At 34.3% G+C, this 20,908-nt stretch overlaps 1 protein-coding gene across 1 annotated transcript in view; it reads right to left on the minus strand.

Moving 5' to 3' along the window:
* Window positions 1–18,342, minus strand: part of LOC141388704 (uncharacterized) — a 534,459-nt gene extending 516,117 nt beyond the window's left edge. The window contains exon 1 of the mRNA XM_073958881.1: window positions 17,536–18,342. The gene's annotated coding sequence lies outside the window, so the exon portion shown is untranslated. The remainder of the gene's footprint in view (window positions 1–17,535) is intronic.
* Between the last annotated feature and the right edge of the window lie 2,566 nt (window positions 18,343–20,908).

The following is a 20,908-nucleotide window of genomic DNA, read 5'->3' on the forward strand; positions in this document are numbered from 1 at the left end:
ATTTTTGGTGGAGAAGTTTTGCCACAATTAGGAACCTCGATGTCAAATTACAAGCAGTTCGGTCAAAAAATGTAATTAATATCTTCAAAATACACCAAGACCTCGCTTTGCGCTGTTTCACTTCACTTGCGTTATTTTCCAAGTTGGGTCGTTGCCCAAACAGTACCCATTTTCACTGTGCGTCGTTCGTTTTTGATGTTGCATTGTTTTGTGTTCGAAGCGTATTTTCTTTTTTTTTTGGAAAATAACCGCTATTTTCAAAGCGAAGTATTTTATTGGCGAAGCTTGAAAATTGGTGATTGGCTGTGCTGAAGAAGGTATAACCTTAGCCTATATACATATCAAATTTATAGATTTCGTATCACGAGTTTGCTTCAAAATACGTAGAATATGAAGATACCATTGACAAATACCAACAATTAAAAAAAAAACAAATTTCTGATTCTGAAATATTTAATTACGTTAAACTAAGTTTGGAAAACAAGTTTTGAAAAAGTTTGAGAGTTATCTTGGACACTAGTCATTTTAGTAATGCCGGAAGGGTTTTTTCGAGCTTTTGGGCCATAATCTCATGAGGTATGAATACTCCGGAAAATTTTGTAAAGTTATTATAGGAACGTGAAAATAAGATTCTGCAAAAAAAATGTTAAATGGATCCGCGACGACTACTCAAACTGCACTTTTCTCAAATTTTGTGTGCGAGATACCCTAAAGACGGGACTGATTTAGTTCCTATTCGATCCCGATCTATATCTGGAAGGAGTAATACGATGTGCAAAGTTTGGACCAAAACGATTGCTTATTTCGAGATTTATCGTTCACACCATTTTGGAGACAAATGTTGAAGCTTTGTGGAGGAGGTACCTGAAGGAGTGGACCGATACGACCCATCTTCGAACTTAAAATAAGTTTGGCCAAAATATTACGAAGTGCAAAATTTGGTTCGAGTCGATTGATCCGTTCGAGAGTTACCGTGTGCACCAGTCAGCCATACAGACAAACGGACAGGCCTAATTCGACTCCAATTTACCTGAAATTCATTTCCAAACATACTTGGGGTCTAAATCCATTATTTCTATGAGGTACATACCCTCGTTAGCCTAAAGGTCTGCGTACATAAGCTGCCTTGCCTGATTGCCTTGCTTTCCTGCTTCATTTCTGACATAATAAAAATAAAAGAATAAAGAAGGCCGAGCAAATTTCGAACTGGGTTGCCCTTTTCTTTTTTATTCTTTTATCAGAAGCAAGCAAGGTAAGCAGGCAAGGCAGCTTATGTACTCACCCCTTAAAGGCTGAGTGCATAAAAACTATGTTGACTGAGAAAGGATTGTCCCAGGAGGTAATAAGAAATCAGTTGCAACAAGGAAATTTTGCGTTGTGAAAAACAGTTCAAGAAACATTTGACCAATACGTAGTGAAAGAAAACTCTCCGATCTCCGAACTTTACATGGTTTTCCTTTGATATTCATAATTCGCTTTACGTCGTTTCACTTTGAGTCGTTTTTTTAAACTGCCGGCAAAAATATTGATTTAGTGGTCTTACTTTGGGAGTCATTCTTTCGATAGATATCGCTCAAACCAGTAATTTCAGTTACTGTATAATTTAGAGCTTTTGTACAATTATATCAAAAAGCATGAACTTGCCTACGAAAAACTTAATATCGCTGTAAACAGGGTAACAAGCAGTACCTTCGGTTAAAATTTCTAAAGGATCCTTGGAAAGACCTTAAACTGAATTTACACATAAATATTGTATTTTTATGAGGTAAGTACCCTAAGAAGGTACCCAATGTTTCGAACTTAAACTATGCTGGGGCAAAATATTAGGGGTTCCAAAGTTTAGACCAAATTGGTTGCTAAGTCTGGTAGAAATATTACGATGTGCAAACTATAGTTCAAACCAGTTAACCGCGATTTAATTAAAAATTCCTCCAGTTTTTTTCCTCATCTATAAAACATTGTAGTTTCAGAATCCGCCAAACTTTTCAGGTGTAAGCACTTTTCATTTAAAGATAGTTAAGGCGCACCGTGCATGACATTGTTTTATTTATTTTAATAGCTATTTAATATTTTTTTTCTGTCGAAACTTTGATATTTACATTATTTTTAATTAAATTGTACATTATTTTTTTTTCAATAGGACCTACCTACAGTGGTGGATCCAACTGTAGGATTTTTATTAACAGCTAGTATAGCTGCATCATCAGCAAATGTGACAATAACAGCAGTTTCTAATTGAGGAAGATCGGAAGTAAATGGGAGATACAAAATTGGGCACATAACACTGCCTTGGGGAACGTCAGCTCTGATGCTTTTTAATTCGCTCATCTCGTTCATTCCATTGACATAAAAGTATATATTTTGTATGTAAGATTTGATAAAAAAAGTAGTAGTTTATTGGAAGAAATCTTTTGATTTTATACAGCAAACCCTCATGCCATACTTTATCAAAAGCCTGTGAGATGTCTAAAAAGGCTGAAGCGCAATATAGTTTAGATTCATACGCATTGTTGATTGTTTCCACAAGGCGGTGCTTGTGTAACTTCTGCTTTTGTAAATGTCTTTATTGGTAAGTCAATTTGGTGGGGTTGAGTTAAGAATGATTGAATATATTCTGGTGTATCATCACTATTATTTGGTGTAAACACATCGAGCAAATACTTAGCGAATGTTGCAGCTTTATTCGCATTGCTTTTGGTCCAGCTATTATCATCTCTACGAACCGGATAGTTTGTTTTGTCTTGCTTTTTTACCATTTTTGTTATTTTCCACAATGAATAACACTATCCGACAGCCAAAATTTTACTTGAACCGGACTATATACGTTTGAAAGTATAGGCAAAATGGAGTACAATGGCATTTTTAATTTTTCGTTTTCTCATCCTTTTGACCTTTTAGAGGTCAAACAAATTTCAAAGGTCAACATTTTTCAAAAAAAAAAAAAATATATATATTTTAAGTCGTACGATGCTGGTATTGGTGTCATATTAAAGAACAGAGTATAGGCTTTATATAATAATTATAAATTATTGCATTCCAGGATAAAAAGGACATTAAAAATATCCTTGAAAAATTAAATCAAAAGTGAGCATTTTGGCAGGCGCATATCTTCTAAACCGCGAAGAATTTTAATTTGCTCATGGAGGCAAAGTTGTAGCTCTTGTCATAAAGAATATAAATTCTGGACGCATGAAATCCACCAAAATTTCCCCCAAAATTTTGTCGGTATCGGACCACGCCTTCATATAGTCCCCATAGAACGGTACCTCCCGATTTTCGGTATTTTGAAGGTTTTAGCTTCATTATCACACCGAAATGGCTGAAATTTGGTACATAGTCTACGTTGGTGGTATAAAACTTTACCCCAGAACTTTGTCGGTATCGGTCCATGCCTTCATATAGCCCCCATAGAACGGCACCTCCCGATTTTCGGTATTTTGAACGTTGTGGCCTCAATATTCCACCGAAATGTCTGAAATTTGGTATTTAGACTTCGTTGGGGGTACTCAAACTTCTCCTTTAAATTTGTCGGTATAGGTCCACGCCTTCATATAGCCCCCATGGAAAGGTACCTCCCGATTTTCCGTATTTTGAAGGCTGTGGCTTCAATATTCCACCAAAATGGCTGAAATTTGGTATTTAGTATTCAATGTGATATAAAACTGTTCGCCATAAATTCGTCTGTACAGTTCCACGCTTTCATATTGCCCCATTTCCGACTAAAATTCGTCGGTATAGGTCAAGGTTTCGATATAGCCCCCTTAGAACGGTACCTCCCGATTTTCGTATTACTGAAGATTGTGACGTCAATATCCCACAGAAATGGCTGAAATTTGTTATTTAGTCTTCCAAGAGTTATAAAATATTCCAGAAGAGTATTATCAGTATAGGTCCACGTCTTCCTATATCCCCATAGAAGCGTACTTCTTGATTTTCGGTATTTTTTAAGTTTTAGCCACATTCTCTTACCGAAATATAGGAAATTTGGTATTAAGTCTTCTTTGAGTCTAAAAACTTGCCGTCAGAAATTTGTCGGTATAGATCGACGTTTTGAAATAGCCCCCCATAGAACGGTGCCTCACATTGTTTTACCGAAATTGCTGAAATTTAGTATTAAGTCTTCTTCATACACGAAATGAAACTAATTATTCCATTTTACTTCAATACAACTTGTGGTAGGGGGTATAACAAGTTCGGCCCGGCCAAACTTAACGCCGTTCTTACTTGTTCGCATTGCTTTTGGTCCAGCTATTTTTTCTGTACAGATTTGGGGACTTGAGTGTGATTTTCGAAGGTGTTTTAGGTGTTTTACTAGGAGACGATGCAGTCAGTGCGTTGTCCCAATTTGAACTTCCATTCCTCCAAAATGATAAAACCTAGGAATAAGTCAAAACGGCGAGTCTTGACGAGAATTTTCACAGCTACAACATTTTCTTTTATTTCATTTCGATAAATTTAAAAAAATAACCCCTAAACATGTGGCCTTTGGTCGTGATTTATTTAAAAATCCCTGCTACGATTTGTTTGTTTTTTATGTTTCTTATCTATGAACATTGTTGTTTCAGAATCCACAAAAACATCCCAGGTGTAATTTAAAGTTAGTTCAGGCGCACCGTGTTGTGTATATAAACTCCAATTCGATAAAGTATGTACAGTGGTGTAAATTACTACTTCGTCGTCCCAGTCAGCTACTGTTTTTTTCCGTTTTTGTTTATATCTGCGAATATCACCGAAATTCATTCTATCAAATTTAAAGTCATATAAAAAACGTTATTAAAGATTTAACAGCACATCACATAAATTGTTTCCATGACAGTAAATTGTTTTTAATATGTCCTTCCACCATATTTGTTTATCTCTACGAGTGGACAACACGAAACAGTGCGGTCATAAAAAGCAAACGAAAACTGTTATTCTATTACCATGGTCTTTGTGTGGGGCGCCACCAGGTATAGCGGTGGTGGTAGTTTATTGTTCCTTTCCCCCCAGCAGAAACAAAAAATAAAACATAATGTAGCCAACTTGGTGGGCTTGTCCATTTAATTTGATATTCTTTTAAGTTGTTGAAGAAACAATTTATCAAGCCTGGCAATTTGAGATGTTATACACATTAAAACGCAAAATTTTTTTTGTATTTTTTTTAATGATAATCTTCTTAAATGTGATAAAGAGATATTGATTTTTGAATATTTACATTATTGCGCAGGCCAAGATCAACAGGTCTTCTTTTGTAAGGTAATTATTATTTAATAGAAATTTGTCCCTTATTGAGAAATTATTTAGAAGCAGACAACGTATTTTTTATGAATTTAAATTTAAATCAGTTATACTGTCACTTGTATTTCTTTTTAGCTAATATTGCACGCATTACGTGTTATCCACACAGACAAAAAACACATAAATATGTTTTTCACTTTACTTTTAAATCCGCGCATCAAAAACAGAATTTGAAAAAAAAATATTTACTTAAAATCAGCCCACTTTAAATCAGAAAATCAATATGTTTACACATACATATGTATGTATATATGTAATTTTAATTTACAATTCATATAAACATTTTGCGCTTATTAACTGTAATGAAGACAAATTCCATCTTTTTTGTCTGTAATAATATTTAAGGCAAATTGTCATACAATTTTCTTTGACATAAACAAGATGGTTATTACATTTGCCGTTTTGCCTTTTTCTTCGACATGTATCATTTTCTATGGAATATAAAATGTCTATCATTAACATGTCGAGACATCAGACATAATACAAATACTCGTACATACATATGTCCATAGTATGTGAAAAGTCTACCTACACATATAGAAGACATTGCTATGGGAATTTTTATTGTTAATAATTTTTCTTTTTGTTTGTTAATGACGTTTTAAGAAAATTTATTTAGACTTATTAGGACGTTTTATGTCAACAAAATAAAAACAAGTTATTTGCGTAACCATACGGTTTCTACAATGATTATAAAATATATAACGATGGATTTGGGATTTTTATTTTGATAGACAACTTTTATATTTATTTTCAAAATTGTAAGACTTAATCCAAGTAACTTTGATTTAATATTGTATCAAAACACTGTTTACCAAGGGTTAATTCTGGGTAGACTTTAGATGTTATTGTAGAACAACACCGGGGGATCATATCCATCAACAAAAACACAAGGGAACTGATGAGGATTTAAGGCGAGAATCGAAACTATACTTTTAACTGTTTAATTATTTTTTATATAAAATATAAATGTAAACTCCGCCAACGTTTATCCACTGAACATAAAAAATTAAACAACATTAAAAAATTTATTATTGAATATTATTTACAAAGCGAAACTATAATAAAATTATGTACTCTTTGTTACAGACATATGCCTAAATGTGAAACGTATTATTCTGTTTAAGGTTTAAAATAAAGTCATACTTATTATGTCAGGACTGGGTGAGGGTGACATTTCATTAGAAATTTCCTAATAAGGTAAATGGCGTTATTTTGTTGAAAGTCCAAGACTTTTAATATTAGATATTTTACCATCATTTGTTATGTCGTCGGTGTCATGCTTAAGTGTTCCATACGCCATTTGCCTGATTCGAGAAAAACTCAAGTTAATGTTTAAGGCCATACAGGATAAAAATGGTGCAATAATCCAAAACTTTAAGAGCTCAGTTCTACTTAACTAAACTCATAGAATATATCAGTAGTTTATTTTAGTCAGATATCTTTGATAGTCTAGAAGTTATGGACAATTTTTATAATTGCAAAAAGTTGCTGAATTGTTCCATGGAATCTTTTTTTCATGTTTTGGCAGTTTGTGTCACATGGAACACGTTTTGTCACATTTCAACCGAAACACTTTTTATCAATCGTGTTCCACCTCCCTTATATAAAGTGCTACTGTGGAGTTTAAAAATCAGGACTTTTAATGAAACATTTATTTTTCTCATATAAATACAACAAGGACCATAATTTTAGGTTTCCTTAACACTTATTTAAGGGATTGCCTCCACTTATCACTACTTTTTTGTGGTAAAAAATTCGATCGGACAAAACGGATTGATATTTTACATTTCTAAGGTAACATAAAACATTTAAACACGTTTTTCTTATAATACCATTTTTGTAGTCGGTGTCCACACTAGCTTCAAGTCGAATGGACGTTTTTGCCTATATTTTTGTGGACTTGCATCATAATTTTGTCTTTAAACTAGGGATGTTTTGTTTAAACGATTGATAAATTTTCGTGTTCATATAACAATACAATATTCAAAAATATTTGGATTTAGAAACTATTATTCTTCAGTTTTTAAACCAAGTCCTTTAAAACGATTTGTTCCATATGCCACATTATTCGTAACTTGGCAAAAATGGGCAATTTTTTGTTCCAAACGCCATCATTTTTGGTGCGGAACAATTCGTTTTTGTCCCTTTTTGTTCCATACGCCAAACGACAGGGATATGGAACTAAAAAGTTCAATGTTGATTTGTTCCATACCCCAGGCTTTATGGATATGGAACAAAACGACAAGATTTTTGGGTCACAAAGCGGATATGGAACATAATGACATCTGAATATCTCAGAAACTATAAGAGATAGAGAAAAGCCGACTAAAAAATCTGAAAGAGCATGGTTCAAACCTTGTACGGTATCTTTATCTCAAAATGTCAAAAATGGCGTATGGAACACTTAAGCATGACACCGACGATGTGTAGACAGCGGAATCCTATCCAAATGCATATATGGTTAGGATGGTCGTAGAGAAAATCTGATTAGACAGAAACTAGATTTATCACAAAATAAAACGAATTAGTCCCAAAAACATATAAAAGGATTTGTTTCCTGAATATCCCACCAACATGGCTGACTTTTGGCATTAAGTCTTCGTTGCGAGTATGAAACTTTACACCCTAAATTTGTCCGCATAGGTCCACGTCTTCATATAGCCCCCGTAGAACGGTACCTCCCGGTTTTCCGTATTTTGAAGGTTGTGGCCCCAATATCCTACCGAAATGACTGAAATTTGGTATTTTGTCTTCTTTGGGGGAATAAATATTTCCAGCTGAAATTTTTCGGTATAGGTCCACGTCTTCATATAGCCCCCGTAGAACGGTATCTCCCGGTTTTCGGTATTTTGAAGGTTGTGACTCCAATATTCTACCGAAATGACTGAAATTTGGTATTTTGTCTTCTTTGGGGGATTAAATATTTCCAGCTGAAATTTTTCGGTATAGGTCCCGATTTTTGGTATTTTGACGGTTCAGTGGTTTCGTTGGGATATTGAGGACACATCCCAACGAAACCACTGAAATTTGGTAGTTAATCTTCGGCGGTACAAAATTTTCCACCTGAAATTTGTTGGTCCACGTCTTCATATATATACTGAAATTTGGTAGTTAGTCTTCTTTGGGGGTGTAAAACGTTCCAACTGAAATTTGTCGGGATAGGTCCACGCCTTCATATAGCCGCATAGAACAGTACCTCTCGATTTTCTGTATTTTGAAGGTTATGGCCTCAATATCCCACCGAGGGTATAAAACTTTCCACGTGAAATTTGTCGGTATAGGTCCACGCCTTCATATAGCGCCCATAGAACTCTTCGGTATTTTGAACGTTTTAGCCTAATTAACACACCGAAATAGCTTAAATTTGGTATTTAGTCCATTGTTTTGGAAAGACGATGACGCCCCATATGAGCTCTTTTGAAGGGAGTATTATCAGTTGGGATATAGTACTCCTGCAATAAGAGGAAGTGTTTGTTCTTATTCACCTCAATAAAGTTCGTGGTGGAGGATATAAAAAGTTCTTACTTGTTTACTATTTTTCCGTTCCCGTACTTTTTGAACTAATTTGTAGGTGCATCCCAATTTTGACAGTTCGCTCTTTTGGAATGGAGCTATTGAATACCCCTGGTAGAAGCACTGTTCCATCATGGAAACAAATGGAGAAAGTGTATGGAGAAAGTGGCTAAAAATATTTCCCATGTAAATATCAATCAAGCTAATTCGAGAAAATCATTTTTAGACATAGCAAGAACGCTATTGCTTTTAATGAGAGTCGGTTAAGATTTGGAAATTTTCGGCCGTTCTTGATCTAGAAATAAATTTGTGAAATTATATTGAAATCCGTTCAGATTTGGATATAGCAAATTCCTTGGAATAACAAATTCAAGTAAAAAAAAAAATATTTATATATTTAGATAGAGACCCAGCCGCTATCCTATGTGTCTATAGCTGAAAGCTCAATTCACAGGTTTTCATCTATATACACATAGGATAGCGGCTACACATCCGAAACTATTTTCCATAAAAATTATTTGCAGAAATATGTGGCCTTTTTCGGGTCCATGCAAAATAATATATCTCTTAAACATTATGGACGTTTCGAATAAATGCGGTCCAATGTCAACAAAATTTATAAAAATTTGTTCTGTCCACAGAGAACTGGGAATATTATTCTAAAATATAACTACAATATTTTGTCCGAGACTACCTGGACTCAAAAATATCGAAAATCTAGGAGGATACACCAAACTTGTCTATACCAACAACTTTGTGTGCAAATAATTAATTTCCATGGAAACCCCGAAATGCCAACAAGTTTTGGTAAGCAGATTTCTGGTTGATATAGACATGTCAAATTACACCTAATTCGGAAGCAAACTATAGCTAAAATTTTCAAATAACCAAAGTAAGCGCGATGTGGGAGCTACACCAAAATGTGGATATTTATGGACCATCTTCGAACTTAAAATAAGTTGGACCAAATAGCATATTCCGTTCGATAGTTATCGTGTCCTTCAGCCTGGCTAAATCGACGATAAATTATCTGAAACGGATCTGTTCTTAACATAGCTATGCATAGTTAGGATCTAAGCTCATGATTTGTCGGAGGCACATTTTTAATCGTATTGAAATGTATGTACCCTTCCTCACTAGTCGTAAGGCTTAGGGTGTAAAAAATCTTGGCTATTGTTTGTGGATGCAGCTTTTTGAACTTTCGGGACATTATCTCGAGAAGTATAATATAATAATTGTTCAACAAACATCCCAGGCGGAACAAGGGAGACTTCTCTCAATAAATATCCGAAATAATTTGTAAAATGTATCCACCAACAGGTCTTAATCTCTACTAAGCCAAAATGTTTAAACAACTAGAAATGGACCGATATAGTCCACATTCGGACCTGACCTGTTTTTGGAAGAAATTTTACAAGGTGCAAAGTTTGGACCAAACGGTTACTCCCATCGATTGTTTTCGTATGAACCATTGTAGCGAAAAATGTTAAACTTTTGTGCAGAGGTCACCGAAGAAGTGGTCCAACCGAACTTTAGCTAAGCTTCTTAACAACATCACGAAATCCAAAGCTTGGACAAAATCAGTTGAAATGTTCCAGGGTTATCGAGCGCACCAATCAACCACTGCTATTACTTTGATGAGGCACATTTTTTATGGTATTAAGCATAAAGGCTGAAGATATAAACATCTGCTCACTAGAAAAAAGGGTAACAGAACGATATGATTCATTTGTATGAGTCGATTTCAGTCTTTTGGATATACCTGCCACAAGCGATCAAAATGTTGCTATTAATTCCGTTTTAGGTCAGTAGTCTTATTCTGTAACTTTTATCGATTTAAAAGTTGTTCATATTTCTTTTGTTGTTGTTTGTTTCTTTTGTTCTCTCTTTATAAAAATGTTATTTTGTACATATTAAAATGTAATTTGTATAAATATTTTATTGTTGTAATGAAGATCATATTAATTGTGGAAAACGTTAAAAGGATATGTTGGATGGCACCTAATTGTATTTCCTCCTTGCACACTAAACCCCAGTTTATGTATTTCGAAACGAAAATGTGTGCGCATGAAACACACCCAAACCTTAGTTTTTGAAATATTATTTCCTTTGCTTTTACTTCAAAACAAAAAAACAAATTTGAAAAGCACACTCAAATTTGGTAGTTTTTCTTGCGTATTCATTTTCTTATCGACATACATAAACAGGCCCTAAATTCCTGGTTTCGAGTCCCAGGCAATATTATTTTAATAACGCAAAAGCCCTCAGCAATATTTGCTGAGTATTTCGCACTATGCACGGCCCGCCGTTTGGACTATCATAAAAGGAAGTTCCATATGATTGACCAAGAGTTGAATGAAAGTTAATGATAGGAAAATGTCCTCCTCAAGGTCTGCATGTTGACAGATTTATGCATTTATGTAATTTTCAATAAAAATGTGTTCTTTTATTAAAATAAATACATTGTAATAAACTATAATGCAAATTGTATCCTAATAATGGGACCTTAACAATTTCTTAACAATGTATGTCTACCGTTGATATTTGAACTGCACAAATATTTATATATTATAAAAGGAAGTGTCCCCTAATATATGATTTACCTTATGTATTTTAAATTTTCTATAATAAATATTTGTTGTTTATCAGATTTAAATCTGCCGAAAATGTTGGTTGATAAAGATGGTCTATATTTGTCTTTAAGAATACCAACTTAATTTTTATTAATTTCTCGTTGGAGTTGGGCTGAATGATCGAAGAAGAATTCCCACACAACCACATCGCTGTTAGTTACGCAGCTCATCAAACAAATACTTATATTGAAGTTATTGTAATATTGTAACTGCGAATATTTAATTTGTTCCAGAATCTGCAAGAGTATACTACTTTAACTATTTTTTTCGTAGTAAAATTTGTAGATTCTTCCAGGTCCTGGAACAGTGCAATTTTAATTAAAACACCAAACTTGTCATCGAACATAGACGAGGATTTTCCCGTTCTAATCTGGAAATGTTCCATGACAAACGCTTTTTAACCCAGCCTTCGGAAAAAAAGGAAAATATTAGTTCATTCAGCTCAACTCCAATTAATAAATTAAATTAATATTAACAAGTAAGAAAGTATCAGTATCAGACTAAAAGAAGAAAATACAATTAATATGCTGTATATAAAATAGATTGCTTTTGTATCATGAGTTTGCTTCAAAATACGTGGAATCTGTAGGTACCGTATTGTGGCGCTGTACCAAATTTTGACATATGGGCAATTAGGTAGGAATTTAACATACATATGTTAAAGCGCATGTTTGGGGTATTGTAACGCGGGAACTGTTGTTTTTCATCATGCATTTGAATGCATTTCGATAAAATGTACTGTTTTAGAACGATCCACCGAGGGATTTTTAAGAAAATTCTTCGCGCGGAAACTGTGGCCCCTTTTAAGTTAAAAATGGGGAAAATGTGTTGATGCAAATACGTTTTTGTTTGCTATTGTCAAATTATTAGCTTCAGAACGCAATGTACAGCTTAACTAATAATAATAATGTTCCACAAACATCCCAGGAGGGACAAGGGAGACTTCTCTCATATTAATGAGTGCACCCCGATTCAAATTAGCTCAATGATATGGGACCTACTGTTTATCGCCGAGTCCGAACGGCGTGTCTTACGACACCACTTATGGAGAAGTTTTACATGGCTGAAATACTCAGGAAATGTCACCAACATTACTGAGGGGTATTTTGCCACCGTTGGAAATTTGATGTTGCCTGGCCTGGGAATCGAACCGCAGACCTTCTGAGTGCACGGCTGGGGTGCATACCACTGCACCACGGTGGCACCCATCCGAACGCGTAACTAGATTTTTCTAAAAGCTTATTATGTGATTGTAGTACTCACGATTTCGTATTTTTTAATGTATAAGTCGAGCATATATTCTGCATAGGATCGCAGTCAACATTTTTGTTTAAAAAAAAAAAAAAAACAATTTTTTTGGTTCAAATTTTACAACTGTCATACAATTTCTGTGCAACCCCGAGTAAAATTAGTGTTTTATGCGTTCTGAATCTAACAAGCGAAGGCGCATACGCCACAAATTTCGAAACTTTGCAAAAAATGTTTTTTATATATCGCGTATTAAAACGCATTTTGTATGTGTCATTTTAACTTAAGTAAATTGAACGATACACCCGTTTAAATTTTTCGAAAACAGATATTTAAAAACTATCGAAAATCCGGATATACAATAGATTTTTTTTTAATTGAGTGTGATACTACTTTGACGGTTCTTAATGGATCGCACTGAAACTTGAAATAATAATAAATAATTGTTCCACAAACATCCCATATGGGACAAGGGAGACTTCTCTCATATCAATGAGTGCACCCCGCTTCATATTAGCTCAATGATATGGGACCTACTGTTTATCGCCGAGTACGTACGGCATGTCTTAAGACACCACTTGTAGAGAAGTTTTACATGGCTAGAATACTCAGGAAATATCGCCAACATTACTGCCACCGTTAAAAATTGTTCGATGTTGCTTGGCCGGGGTATCGAACCCACGAACTTCAGCGTGCAAGGCGGGCGTGCATACCATTGCACCACGGTGGCACCCTGGAACTTGATAAAATGATTTATTTTTTTAATGGTGATCATTGAAATCGTATGCGCATAAAATGTAAATGTACTTCGCGGAAATTATTGCCATTTTACGGATTTTATGCAACTGATGCTACACCGTGGTCGCCAAAGAGAATTTCACTATATATAATGTTCTAATTATGTTCGCCAATAGAAAAACCATAAGGCAAACATTTTTTGCAACCGAATATTTTCATTACTGCACGAATTTTTGACGAAAAATGGGAAAGAACTCCAAAAATGTTTTCTTCAACTTTTCCTATAAAATCGGAAAATAACAAAATTAGAATAATAAAATTTGTATTTTATTCCTCAAATTATCTTTGTATTTTTGCAAATAACATGACCAACGGATGTGACCTCATCGACTCCAAATTGTCTAAACGAATTTCGTCCAAACATACATACTTGGGGTCTAAAATCATTATTTCGATGATGTACATGTTTCGTCGTATCAAAGTGTATAAACCTTCAAAGTTTATATACCCTCAGCCAAGGCACATTTATATAAGGTAGATGCATGAATTAAAACAACTAACAAATTTACAAAAACAACATTGTTGTTATTAATAATTTAATGTCAAAGAAAATATTGAATAATAGGGTCGTTCTTAACATTTTCTCAGAAAAAATAAATAAATACATTTTGAAAATTCTCTAAAAAATAACAAATTTGAATCAAAATGGTAACATAAAGCAATCAGTAGTGCTATTCTCTAACTCATTTTTTGAGTTACCGACAATTCTCGGTAAAATTAAAACGTTTATAATTTCGGAAATTACGGACATTTTTCGGTAAGTTAGCGATAAAAATAAAAAGCAGTCGTAAAGTTATACCGATAGCAAGAGTGTTGTCAACTTTTATTTGAACTTTTCATTCATAATTTTGCGTTTTAATTTTACCGATTTTTGTCGGTAACTCAAAAAATGTGTTAGAAAATCGCACTACAGAACTGTCGCAGCTCCTTTTTATTACACCTTTGGATGAACATTTCGAATTTTTAGTGAAATTTAATTTTAATTTTTAGTAGACCCTACTAGATTTTGAAAACCCAATTTACATTTTGAAGAACCAATAGATATGCCTTGCCTCAGCCTTACTGGCAAAATTGCAAAATAAATACCGAATTAATTTAATTTGGGATACACGATGTATTGTGGGACTTAAGAACTAATTTACAATTTTTTGCATGTTTCCCATTGTATGTTTTATTTTAAATTGACTGTTTTCGTAAAAACTCCCAATTCCAAAGAAGCAAACTTATAAAAAAGTACAAAGTACAAAAATTTACAAATACTGAGATATAATTCCGTGGGCTTTTGCTCACTTTGTTACGGTTTCATTTTCTTTAGCAAACTATTCCCTCGTTGATGTAAATATCACTTGTAATTTTTCCATTTAACTAAAAATATTCATTAATTTATTTTTTGTATTGCTTAATTTAAAGGAAAACAATCTGCACAATTTTTACATCATATTCTTTGTTCTCGCTCGTTAGAGTAGCATCCTTGAACACACAGTTTGAATTGCACAAATATTGTTAAATGTCATCGCTTTCACTTATTTTCTTTTTTCTGTAATTCGTTTCTACTTTTAAACAGTGAAACCTTCACATAACTATCACAATGACAAATTGTTTCTAGAGGCTCCGTTGAAGTGGAACAACAAGCCCTTGGAATTGGCAATTGTCCACAAATTGTATTTTACTAACACTGTGAACCGAAATTTTGGGGGGTGGAAAATTCCTATTGGAGATGAAAGCCCGTGGTTAGTATATACAGAACCCCGAAGGACAGATTCGCCGTGAGTCGAACTTTCGCGATATGGCGTGATGAATATTTTGCTGGAGACAATAAAAGCCATCTGGAATCAGCGTTATAACTTTGTTCGCTGTTGTTTAAGCTTATATTTAAGATCACATGTCTTCAGTCAAATCAAATGAGGATTGTTTTTGTAGAACATTTCGACCTTCTAACTCGCTTCCTTCAATGTCCTTTTCGTCCTTTATTTCAAGAACCGTAATAAAAGTGGCACAAGGTGAAATTTTTCATCTTCGGAATATTCTACAAAAATGTCGCTCGGAAGATTTTAGGTACGGTTCCCAAAGACAAAAAATCGATAAAATCTTGTTTAAGCGGTCGTTTTTCACTTTTACCCGAATCTTGCTCAGACAGCCCTATATCTATTTATTTCAATATATTATTGTTAAGCTATTGATGACCCAGAATTCTCGGAGTCATTAAAACAGTTGGATCTCGTTTTGCTAAGCACGTTAATTTCATTATTTTTTGGAATGAAGATCCGGATATCCGAATTATGGAACCTGTTATTCTGATATTAAAACCGAATTTTTATCCGGTTTTTATGAACCGATTAACCATATATGTATATCATTAGAAAGCTATTAAGATTTTCAATCAGATATGATTAATATGCATTAGACATTTTAAGCGGCTTTGGTGCTGGAACCAAAAAACCGTATTTTTGAACCGTTTCTTAACGTTTGTGAGGATACATTTCTGTGCGTGAAAAAAAATTATTATCATGACCTGGGGTGTGGAAAATTCTTTTTGGAGGTGAAAGCCCTTGTTGAGGACATGCAGAACCCTGAAGGGCAGATCCGCCGTGAGTCGAACTGTCCCAGTAGAACCCTACACCCACTTGAAATTCAGTTACGTAACTTTTTACACTTGCAATAATGGGTCACCATCCCAGAATTCAACCCGCCATAACTCAAAGGTTCGACTCACGGCGGATCTGCCCTTCAGGGTTCTGTATGTCCTCAACAAGGGCTTTCACCTCCAAAAAGAATTTTCCACCCCCCAGGTCATGATAATAATTTTTTTTCACGCACAGAAATGTATCCTCACAAACGTTAAGAAACGGTTCCAGCACCAAAGCCGCTTAAAATGTCTAATGCATATTAATCATATCTGATTGAAAATCTTAATAGCTTTCTAATGATATACATATATGGTTAATCGGTTCATAAAAACCGGATAAAAATTCGGTTTTAATATCAGAATAACCGGTTCCATAATTCGGATATCCGGATCTTCATTCCAAAAAATAATGAAATTAACGTGCTTAGCAAAACGAGATCCAACTGTTTTAATGACTCCGAGAATTCTGGGTCATCAATAGCTTAACAATAATATATTGAAATAAATAGATATAGGGCTGTCTGAGCAAGATTCGGGTAAAAGTGAAAAACGACCGCTTAAACAAGATTTTATCGATTTTTTGTCTTTGGGAACCGTACCTAAAATCTTCCGAGCGACATTTTTGTAGAATATTCCGAAGATGAAAAATTTCACCTTGTGCCACTTTTATTACGGTTCTTGAAATAAAGGACGAAAAGGACATTGAAGGAAGCGAGTTAGAAGGTCGAAATGTTCTACAAAAACAATCCTCATTTGATTTGACTGAAGACATGTGATCTTAAATATAAGTTTAAACTACAGCGAACAAAGTTATAACGCTGATTCCAGATGGCTTTTAGGGTCTCCAGCTAAATATTCATCACGCCATATCGCGAAAGTTCGACTCACGGCGAATCTGTCCTCCGGGGTTCTGTATATACTCACCAAGGGCTTTCATCTCTTATAGGAATTATCCACCCCCCAGACTTTGAGCTCCATTTTGTTGCACAGTGTAAGCGGTTCCACTTTACAAAGTATTTCAATAGCCACACGCTGGGGTCACAATTTCTATGAAATGTACGTCAAAAAGCTTTGGCTTGGCCTCAAGCCAAAGTATATAACAATTACGGATCATAATCCTCTTCAATTTTTAGTTTTTTCTTCTTTTATTTTGGTTTCATCACAAATGACAACTGAGCGAAAGGCATTGTTTGGGCGAATAAAAGCAAATCCTGTGATTTCCTGCTGCTGTTGTTGTTTTTACTTAAGCAGCTTAATAATAGTTTACAACGTATACACTTCCTTGGCTTTCTTGTGTATTTTTAAGCACAAGATTGAAAGAAAAATCGAAATAAAATACAAACAAATGCACTATTAAAGGAAGAGATTTTATTGAAGAGCTTTATTTCTTGGGGAGATTTGTATAATTTCGCATTTAAGTTAAACTTTTTATAATACCTTCTGTTTTGTTAAAACGCCGAATGGTTAATTACTGTTAATGTCACACACATATTATAAAGTTTGCACACAATAACACACACATATATTTTATTTTTCTTTAATATTTTTATATATGCTTCTCTTGATTTTTTAATATTTCAATTCAAAATTTGTTAGAACTTTTTTTATTCCAAGACCACCACATATTTGATTAATGTATTCCATATTTTTCTGCTATTTACTTATTTATGTTTGCATTTATTCAAATTCAATTTTCTTATTCCATTGTTGTTGTTGCTTGACAAAAGAATTCACTTAAATTTTCCTTGAACCAATTTAAGCATAAAAACACATCATTGATTTGCTTCTCAAATGAATCCCAATACACTTGTTGTTTCTTTTTCTTTTTTGGTTTAAACACTTGTATCGTTTTGCTTGCTGTAGTCGTTGTTGTTACTGTTGCTTTATATCCTTCGGAGAAAATAAGCAATTATCGTTATAAACTTGAATCTCATACGAATAAACGAACGAGCCAACAACCAACGAATTCCGTTTCGGTTTTCAAGGGTTAGATTTCCTTCCTTTTGTTAAATGGGAGAAACAACAATAAGTTTTGCGTGCGTTCCGACAAAATTGTGTGCGTGTATTCACGGCTCGGTATCTGTGATAGAACTGAGTTGTCAGTTCATTGAAATATAACAACACAGTAAACCAGAGTTCAGCTAGCCAACAACATCAAACACGCACAAACGTACACACACGCCCAGACGCAACCACTCTCAATGGCCACACCAAATAAGAGGAACATATTTCTGCTTTCAAATCAAAACTGCAGGAAATTTGTGTGTTGCTTGTGCAGCCTGATAGAAGGGGAGAGAATAGACTCTTGTTCTCACCAGCTCCCAAAATCAAACAACGAATTTGTACCGGCTCTCATTAGGAAAACGGGGAAATTCCAACTTTCTGCACAATTTTGGGCCAATAATTTTGCTCCTTTACTCATCTCAATTTCTCTCTATGGCAATCAAACAACGAGAACAACAAATGAAAACCTATCCAATAATATCCTTTCTGCACAGCTGACAAGAGAGCCTGCCAATCAGAGTAAATGAGCTATAAGAAATGTCTGTCATGTGACAGTTTGACGTAGTTTTTAAAACGTTAAGCAAATCCCGCAGAAAAGTACTTTTACATTGCTCTCTGAATAAAAATATGCAAATAAATTTCTCGTTGTCTGTTTAGTCTGCATTTTGATTCTGACCACAAAGTATTTTCTCATTGATAAAATTTCCCGCTTTTATTTTAATGTTTGATGTTTGCAGATGGAATTTTGTGTTCAATTCATATTTTTGCAGTAAGAATTTATTGGCATCTGTGTCACAATGTGTGAGAATTTAATGTATCTACCTCTCTGGCATATATCCTTTACGTAGCATTGGAACACACAGTGTCAAGATTTTGCTATGATGTTGACCATTCGTAAGGAGGCCGGGTTGTGTGTTCCATATAGATGCCTATTGTGGGTCCCAAAATATATTTACCAGACCTGCCGCAAGATAAAGAAGCATAAGCATAACATAAAAGGTTTTCCAATGCACTGTAGGTAATTTGGACAGGTTTTCAGGCAAAAAATCGATTTTTCCACTTTTAATAACGCGAGTTTTATAATTTGATTTGAAGAAAGAACATGTCAAATTATAGGGATAGGCAATATGTTTTCAAAAATATTCAAAATTCGCGGTATAATTCAAAGTCAAAGTCAAAATTTTGAAGGCAAAATAAAAAATATTAAAAAGATTGAAACGTAGAGCAGAATTTAAACGCAATTGGTTAGAGTTTGGTAATAATTAAACATATAGATATGATATTCAGTGAAATGGTGGCGTTGTGTACTTTCTGTTTTAAGATATAATTTTCTTCAAAATGTTTTTTATAACGGAAAATTTTTTATATAGGATACAACCTAAGAGTTTTTTGTTGTTACAAAATTATCTATATATATATAAAATTCTACGAGTCTTCCATGATGTTCGAAATTAAACTCCTCCGAAACGACTGGACCGAATTCGATGAAATTTTGTATGTGGAGTTTTTAGGTCTGAGAATAGGTTTTTAGCTATTTTTTATACTGGTCAGTGGAGTGACCAGGGTACCTCCCCACAATTTTTTTAAGAAAACGTGAAATTAAGGATATTTATGAACGTATTGTTTAAAAATTACTTGCAATACTATGGTAAATACTGCCTCGATCCTGAATGGTCATCTCGGAAGTGGAAAATCGCGATGAGCCCAATTTTTCAAAAATGTGTTATTAATATCCCTTATTTTAGTAAGCGTGACTACAAAAACGCTATAAACACTGGCTTCAATAAGTGGGAAAGCGCGATCAACCCCACTTTTTGGAATACGGTACAACCTCGATAATGTAAAATGCTGTGTGATCGAAATTCCAAAAAATTGATTGAGAAATCAGGCGAAACGTAATTTCAAAGATGGTTAAATAACTGGAACGTCTAAAAATGTGAAATGGTCACTAAAACGACGGGTAAACTATGCTATGATCTATCTTAATGTACATAAATTCTTTAAGACTGACATGATGTTCTAAATTAGATCTTTGTGTGTTCAGGTTCATAAGGTGGTAGAATATAGAAAATGGAGGGGATGGGGGACCTCTCCCATAACATGTTTAAACAAATCGCGAAACTCAGATATTATTAGACGTATTAGTAAAAACAATAGTAATTGTGGGCTCTGGCAAAAATGGGTTTTTTGAATCAGAATATCGCGATTGTGTCCAATTTTTGAAAACTTCTACCGGTAATGTTTTATACCCATAATGGAGACTAAACACCAAATTGTAGCCTTTTCGGTGGAATAATGACTCTAAAAACTCCAAAATATTGATACTCGGTAGGTACAATCCTATGGTAGCTGTATTAGAACGTGGACCTATGCCAATAATTCTCTGCAGAAATGTTTTATACCCCCAAGGGAGACTAAGTACCAATTATAGCCATTCGTATGAATAATGTGGCTATACACATACAAATACCGAAGTTAGAAATCTAGGGATGACTATTTACAAAACCTGGACCTGTACCGAATATTCTATATTTTATACCCACACTGAACACTTAATACCAAATTGTAGCTATGTCTGTGGGATTATGAGACTAAAACCTTCAAAATATCGAGACTCGGGAGGTACCGTTTTAGAGTAGCTCTATCAAAACGTGGAGCTATGTCGATAATTTATTACAGAAATATTTTATGCCTCCGAGGGAGACTAAATACCAAATTATTGTCATTTCGGTAAGATAATGCTGTTAAAACCTTGAAAATACTGTAAATCGGGCGGTCAGTGTAATGGCGGCTATATGAAAATGAG

This window comes from Musca autumnalis, unplaced genomic scaffold (assembly GCF_047663935.1).
Source record: "Musca autumnalis isolate F117 unplaced genomic scaffold, ASM4766393v1 scaffold_1, whole genome shotgun sequence".
NCBI lineage: Eukaryota > Metazoa > Arthropoda > Insecta > Diptera > Muscidae > Musca > Musca autumnalis.